General features: G+C 37.6%; 1 pseudogene; it reads right to left on the reverse strand.

Moving 5' to 3' along the window:
* Window positions 1–1,400: 1,400 nt before the first annotated feature.
* LOC132007030 (proteasome subunit beta type-1-like) lies at window positions 1,401–7,725 on the reverse strand (annotated as a pseudogene).
* Window positions 7,726–8,411: the final 686 nt, after the last annotated feature.

The following is an 8,411-nucleotide window of genomic DNA, read 5'->3' on the forward strand; positions in this document are numbered from 1 at the left end:
GGAATAGCATGAAGGACATTAGGAGAAGGAAACAGAAAGGGAATTGGGGAAAATAGAAAGGGGAGATGAATGATGAGAGACTGTGGACTCAGAAACAAACCGAGGTTTTTGGAGGGGATGGTGGGGGGACGGGTGAGCCTGGTGGTGGATATTAAGGAACACCCATGTTGCATGGAGCACTGGGTGTGGTGCATAAACAATGAATCTTGGAACATGAAAAAATTAAATTAAAAATAAATAAATGAACAAATAAATAAATCAATAGATAGAGAAAAAAATAATTGGTTCAATTTAAGTTTTCAGATTTACATGCATATATTGTCTTCATTTTGGAAATCCGTCTTCACTCAATTTTTTGTTAGTGTTGTTACAGATTTATCAGTTTTACTGAAAATTTTCAAGGATAAGCCTTTTAGTTTCATTGATTTTCTCAATTGTTTGTGTTTTCAATTTCATTAATTTCTGTTCTTATCTTTACCATTTCCTTCCTTCTGTTTTCTTTGAATTTAATTTGCTTTACTAATTACTTAAGGTGAATGCTTAGACCCCCACTTTGAAACCTTTTTCTATTCTGAAACATGCATTTAGTGCCACACACTTCCCTTGAACAACTACATTAGATGAGTCTCACAAATGTTACAATTTACATTTAATTTCAGTTAAAATATATTCTAATTTCCCTTGGTCTTTACTAATAATTCACTGGTTATTTAGTAATTTTTTCCAAATATTAGAGGATTTTCAATATATTATTTTGTCTCTGTTATTACTATCTAGTTTAATATCATTATGGTCAGCAAAAGTACTTTGTACGACTTCCATTAACGATTTTAAGGTTTGTTTCCGGCCCAGAATATGTCCCATGGGTACTTGATAAAATTAATTCAAGCTGGGGACAGTATCGTTTCGGCTTTCTATATTCATATTCATCTCCGTTCTAATTCTTCTATCAATTACTGAAATACCTGTATCAAAGTCACCATATACATTTGTGTATTTGTCTATTTCCTCTTTCATTTATATTACTTTCTATCAGGTGTCTTTTGAAGATCTGTTGTAAGCTGCATATGCATTTAGGAGTGTTATGTCTTGGTGAACTAATTCTTTCATAATTAGCTCCTTCTTCATTCCTGGTAATAGGTATTGCTCTGAAGTTTCCTTTGTCTGATATTAACATAGCCACCACGGCATTTTTTCAATTATTATTTGCACTGTATATTTTTTTTCATCATTTTACTTTATTTATTACTTCAGGCTTTACTTTTTAATAAAAGAAATGAGTTGGATAGTTCCAAGATACAAAATTAACCAGTTTTTTTAAAAGATTGTATTTATTTATTTGACAGAGAGAGATCACAAGTAGGCAGAGAGGGAGGCAGAGAGAGAGGGGAAGCAGGCTCTCCACTGAGCAGAGTCTGATGCAGGGCTTGGTCCCAGGACCTTGGGATCATCATGACCTGAGCTGAAGGCAGAGGCTTAACCCACTGAGCCACCCAGGCGCCCCAAAACTAACCAGTTTTAAAGTGATTAATGATAATAACACGCAGCTCAATCCTTCCACAGGGTAACAGTCCCCTCCCTGCTGCCCTCCTTAGTCATGATGCAGATATGAGCGCATCCCCAGTAAAACCATCCCTCTCCACCACAGAAGTGAAGACATCTTTCACAAGATGCATGACTCTGTCCAAGGACAGTGGGACATGGTCCATATTCTGCCTGCTCTTAAAACCAACCTGGTGGTCAAGCAGGGGCTGTAGCATGGCATTTGCTGAGCCTCCAGCCTTGAAAGAGTCTCAGTGGTAGAATCAGACCAGGTCAAAGTCGTACACAGCTCCTTTCCCTTCTTCATCCAGTTCCCATATGATGTAGTAAACATAATATAGAAAGAATGGTCTTGAATGGAGGGTGGTGGACAGCATTGCAGCAACTGCCCCTGTAGTCCTGGTCTTGTTATTAGAATGCTTACATGTCTTTAGTCTTGCTTCAGTAATCTTGGTCAAGGTAAGACAGTCTCCATGAAAACCGCTGCATCCAGGGACTGTTGTGTCTGCTAATTTGTAATACCTGGGGCCATCCCAGGTGCAAATTAAAAGCCCATCACTCAATCAAGTGTCAGAAGCAACAACTGAAAAATCTCCTCCTGCGATTACCAATACAGTACCTCCACTGAAAGCACAGGGCGAGAAGCACAGCGGCAAAGGGCACAGGGCCTGGCAAGGCTCCATTGCCAGGTCTCGGCCTGGTCCCCAGCACAGGATCACGTGGCTCCAGCTGCTGCTGTCTCACAGTCAGATGGCTCCATCATTTTACTTTTAGCCTATATATGCCTTTATATTTAAAGTATATTTCTTGCAGACAGCATGTAATTGGGTCTTTTATAATTTAATTTCAATTTCTGCCTTTTAATTTGTGTTTAGAGTTTTAACACTCCATGTAATTGTTGTCATGATTGGACTTAGATCTATGACAGTATTTGTTGTTGCTTGTCCCCACTGTCTGTACCCTTGTCTAACCCCTTTCCTGCTTTCTTTTAAATTGGCTGGACATTTTTCTTACTATTCTATTTCCGTTAATATATTCGCTTGTTTGCTGTTTTCCCTTGAATTATATTTTTCATAACTTCAGTAGAAATTACAATATATACACTAAACTTTCGCAATCTGTTTAGTGTCAGTATTTTACCACTTTTTAAAAAGATGTTTTTTATTTATTTTTTTGAGAGAGCGAGAGAGCGAGAGAGAGCACGAGTGGGGTGAGGGACAGCGGGAGAAGCAGACTCCCTGCTGAACTGGGACACCAATGCCATGCTGGATCCTGGGACTCCAGGATCATGACCTACACAGAAGGCAGGCACTTAACCGACTGAGCCACCCAGGGGCCGCATAAGTAAAATCTTAAAAAAAAAAAAAACCATAAATGAAATCATACAGTATTTCTTTTATTGACCTATTTTTCTAGTTACTAGTTCTATCCTCTGTCATCTCTAGTCTACTATTGAGTCCAGATGGTAATTTTTTCATTTCAAATGTTGTAGTTTTTAGTTCTAAATTTTCCATTATGGTTCTTTTTTATGTATGTTTTATTTCTCTGCTGAGAATATCTATCCATTCAAGTGTTTTTTCCTTAACTTCATGGAGCCGAGGTATAACTGATGTTTTAAATACTTTGTCTGATAATTCCAACATCTGGGTTTTCTCAAGGTTTGCATTTGCTGATTGTCTTTTCCTTTGAGGATTGGTCATATTTTCCAGGCTCTTAATACATCTAGTATACATAGTCACTCAGATATTTTGACTATTAAGTTGTTTAGACTCAAAGTCCTGAGACTTCTGGGCTTTTTGGAGAATGTTAACTTTTGTTTTGTTTTGTTTTGTTTTCTTGGGTAATCACCCTGTTAGGTTTAGACCATATATTCTGTCTTGCCTTACATGGGTAGTAGCTCAAATCTTAGTTTTGAATGTGGAATAACCATACAATGAATTCTTTTCATCCTTAAAAAAGAAACAAAATATGCATACATGCTATAATATGGATGGACATCAAAAACATGTTAAGTGAAAATAGCCAGATGCAAAAGACCACATATTGTATGATTCCATTTATATGAAATGTCCAGAAAATGGAAACCTACAGAGAACAAAAAAAAAAAATAGATTAGTGGTTTTCAGGGGCTGGAGTTGAGAACAGAGTTTAACAGTAAACAGAAACAAGACATCTTACTGTGGTGATAGAAATGTTCCTTGATTTCAATTTAAAAAAAAAATCACTGAATTTTAAACTTAAAACAGATAAATCGTACGTATGTAAAGAATACCTCGATAAAGTTGTCAAAAATTAAATCTTGTTTTCTTTCTTTAAGAAGGTGCTCTGCTTATTTGGATTTGTACTATGCAGGTATATTGTTCAGGGTTGATGTGAGACTTGTGTGGATGATTGTAATCTCACTCCAATCCTCAAAGCCTTTGCTCGGCTAATTATGGTCCATCCTATGCTCAGGAGTCTGGCTGAGACTTATACACAATTAAGAGGCCTCTTCTCCAGCTCTCTCCTACTGTGATTCCTCCCACACTATCCAGATTTGTGGTGCTCCTATCCTTTGTTCTTCCGGCCAGAAAGTTCATGATCTCTCTATCAGAGTTTTATTTCCAACACCACTACGTTACTGCGATCCACTCTAGGCACAAAGGAGCACCAGGGGAAAAAATGGAAACTCACCCCCATGCAGGTCACTTCTCCAAGTTTTGACCCCACTCCATAACCTTACGGCTTCTATTAACTTTTTAGAGTCCTCAAATAGCAGGTTTTGTATTTTTCCATATTTTTCTGTCACGATCAGCCAGAAGGATGGGCTGTAGTCAACTTACACAGCCGTAGCAGAACTACAACTATGACAGAGCTTGTTTTGAATCCTAGCTTTACCACTCACTAGCTCTATGACAGCAGACAAATTATTGAATTTCTGAGTCTATTTTATTTTCATCTATAACTGGAAGCCTATTCTTACTCCAAAAAATGATAGAAAAATGAGGAAAGGAAGGCTTCCTAAAGATAATTCCCTTATCATTAGCTACCAGAGAACCAACCCCCCCTTGCCTAAATGTATCTCTTCTGTTTCTGAAAAGATACTTAATAAAAGATACTTAAATAAAGATCCCTATGGACAGTCAGTCCACTAACACCCTACATGTATAAGTCTTAACCTCAACACCTGTGACATTGACCTTCACTTCTCTCTACCCACTCACAGCCGTGGAAGCCCCTCTAGACCTTGCCATCACCAGAACTGCTCTGCATCAGAAATCCTTAACTCCAATATCCTATTATCTGACCTCTATCCCTTATGCTTCCAGCAACCCTTTACCTTCCAGCTTCCCTCTCACTATACATACTCTTGACCTCACAGTGACTTGTTCTTTTTTTTTCCAGTCTTGGTAGAAGGCTTATGTAGCCCCTTTGATGCTGTAAAACACCCTTAGACAAATTTCTCAGGTTGCTTCTCAGTTTCCTTTGGGCCCCATTTGTCAAGTCATGTGGGTACAACAACATGTCTCTGTGATTATTTTATGTGTGAGGGATACATAAATATAATCCATTTAGATCATTCATATCATATCTTGAAGAACTAGATGCTTGGTGTGCTGCATAAACGGCCAAGCTCTGAGAAGCCAGGTCAGGTTATTGTAACATGACAAAACTCCAAAACTGATTCTCATTATGGAAGGTTTACTCTTATTCAATATATATTCTCTGTTTACTCATTACTCATTGAAATGATATCTATTTTCGGGAAAAACATAATTTTGTAATTACATAGACTTCTTGTTTTTTTTTTTTTTTAAAGTGCATGGTTTGAAAGACAATGTTTTCAAATAAGTAATTTTCACTCAGTCATTAGAAACAAATGTTTTAATGAAACTAGGCTGGTCAATATAACCTATCTTTTAGTTCTGGGTTGGTGTTGGGGAATAAATTCCTCACAATTCTCTTCTGGTTCTTTAATCTCCTTAACCTAGGGCACTGGCAGTTTTGCAAAGGATTTATATTCATTGGGATAAATTTACATGTCCTTCAGTACTTTCCTGTGTTAATAAAATTTTTACATGCTTTCTCTTTTTTAAGAAAAGATTGTATTTATTTATTTATTTATTTATTTATTTATTTATTTATTTATTTGAGAGAGATGAGAGATCACGAGCAGGGGGAAGGACAGAAGGAGAAGCAGGCTCCCCACTGAGCAGGGAGCCAGACATGGGACTCAATCCTGGGACTCCAGAATCATGACATGAGCCAAAGGCAGACACTTAATTCACTGAGCCACCCAGACACCCCTTTACATGTTTAAAAAAAGATTATGTGCTTAAAAATAGGAATTTGGGGCTCCTGGGTGGCTCAGGTCATGATCTCAGGGTCCTGGGATTGAGCCCCACCCACGTCAGGTTCTCTGCTCAGCAGGGAGCCTGCTTCCTCCTCTCTCTCACTCTCTCTCTCTCTCTCTGCCTACTTGTGATCTTTCTCTGTCAAAGAAATAAATAAATAAAATCTTTTAAAAAATAGGAATTTTTAGGATATTTTGAATTCTAGTGAATGGTAAATTCTTCCTTGGGGAGGGTGGTTCTCTGGGGTGTAGTGAGTGAATGGGAGCGAGAGAATGGGGAAAGATAACTTCTCCTTATTGGTAAAGCAAATTCTGACCCTGTTTTCCCTAAGCCTCCATCTATTCTTGAATTAAAACCTCTTCTGGTTCTCTTTCCCTCTTCATTCTTTTTTTCTTCTTCTTCTTCTTCTTTTTTAATTAAATTAATTTATTTATTTTCAGAAAAACAGTATTCATTATTTTTTCACCACACCCAGTGCTCCATACAATCCATGCCCTCTATAATACCCACCACCTGGTACCCCGACCTCCCACCCCCCGCCCCTTCAAACCCCTCAGATTGTTTTTCAGAGTCCATAGCCTGCTAGAAAATACTGAATCTTGTTTATCTTAGCCCTAGGACCATGTGGTTTCTTAGGAAATAGATCACAAATGTCATCTGCCCAAGACAAAAGCGATATATATTTAATATATACTTGGCACCCTCAAAGGGCACCAGTCGATGACCACTGAGATAGATATCACTTAGTAACCATTCACATCATATACACACTGCCACACTACCAACTGAGGCCATAGTATATGATTTAAAAACCTGAAAATGATAGAACTGAGAGCAGACAGAGATAACAGAATCTAACCCCTCATTTATTTTACAGATGTTTTACAAAGCACCTGAAAGGTTAATCGCCCAAGGTCACACAGCTATATCATTATTTTAAATTGTAGACTCATTCTGTAGACTCATTCCGTAGAACATTTTGTGATGTCATATGCTAGGCTAACCACTGTCCTGCGGTCACATAATGAAGTGTGCTCTTTCTACCTCATTGCAGAAAATATAAAAATAATCACAAATATCTGTTCATTGTCAGAACACCCGGTTGGCTGCTTTAGATCATAAGCATGAAATTGCATCCACTTGATGTTTGGCTTTCCATAGCTGCAAAATGCAATTTCATGAAATACCACTGATTCATTTATTCAGCAAAATTTGCAACTTTCTTGAAACTAGAGGCCAAGGGTAATATGGGAAAGGGTGTTGTTGCAAACAAAATAGGAGATGCATTCCTTATTGCCACTGAAGAGCTTTCAAACTGGCTGGAGAAGGAGCAAAATACACAGAAAATGAATTAAGAACAAGGCAAAACTGTATGCTTGCAGGTGCAGAGGATTATACAGACTGATTACGTGAGTGCTGAGATGAACCAGAATAATGGTGAGACCTAAGTCAAATGGGGTTAATTGGGCAATTTCCTGGAAAAGGTGAGTTTCGTGCAAGATTACAAAAGTAATTGAAATACGGTGGCATTGAAGAGTGAAGGGCACTTTCTGTGGGGTAATGAAAACAGTGCAAGCATGGGACCGAGAAGCTGAGTAGTGTATAAGGGCAGAAAGGAAATCAGTCTGGCCAAAACAAAGGGACCTATCCTAACTAAGCCATAACAAACTAAGAGTGTTGGTGCCTGGGATAAATATGGGAGCCAGTTCTTACAGGGTAGGGTGAAAAATTTGCAGGTTATCTTCTAAGCATTAGATAGCTATGAGCTAATTAAATCAATAGTTACTGAATACCTAGTATACACCAGGGCTTACCTCAGGCTAGGTGCTCTGCGAAGAGCTTCAAACATTTTCTCACGTATCCCTCACAACAATATTATCGTTTGTAAGTATTTCCCCACTTTGTTTATAAGAAAACTGAGCCTCAGAGGGAAAAAATGGCATTCCCAAAGCCACACGGCCAGCAAAAAGTAGAGAATCAGACCCAGAACTTCTGTCTCCACAACTCCTACTAACAACACTAAAGCTATAGGCATTCTCTATAGGTTTTTGAGTAAGAGACGAATATAATGAAAATACTATTGGTAAGAGATTATCCCGGCAGTTATGGGAAAGATGAACATAAAAGCAAAGTTCATAATTTTTAAATGGCTCATATGAAATACTATCAATTTAGTAGCAATTATTATTAAAGTACATACAGTTTCCCCACTGAATTTTTAAAAAATCATATATATGAGTGTTCTGATGTGAAAGGAGAAAGATTAAAACTTAATAGCACCAGTTTCCTATTCTCAGCTGTGCTGAACAAATGAGAATAATAGACACAAATTTCATTCTCTTCCCTGACATTCCAACATTCAATGAGGTTTTATTTATGTATTTTATGCATTTATTTAATTTTAATAGGACATAAAATCCAGGCAAATAATTGCTTTTTCTCTTCATATATCTGACAAAATTATATAGCAGTCAGATATCCCTTTTGCCGCAGTTTCATGATTTAAAAAAATACCAAAATGAATTGTTCAATTAG

The sequence above is a fragment of the Mustela nigripes genome, chromosome X (genome assembly GCF_022355385.1).
Source record: "Mustela nigripes isolate SB6536 chromosome X, MUSNIG.SB6536, whole genome shotgun sequence".
In the NCBI taxonomy this organism is placed as follows: Eukaryota; Metazoa; Chordata; class Mammalia; order Carnivora; family Mustelidae; genus Mustela; species Mustela nigripes.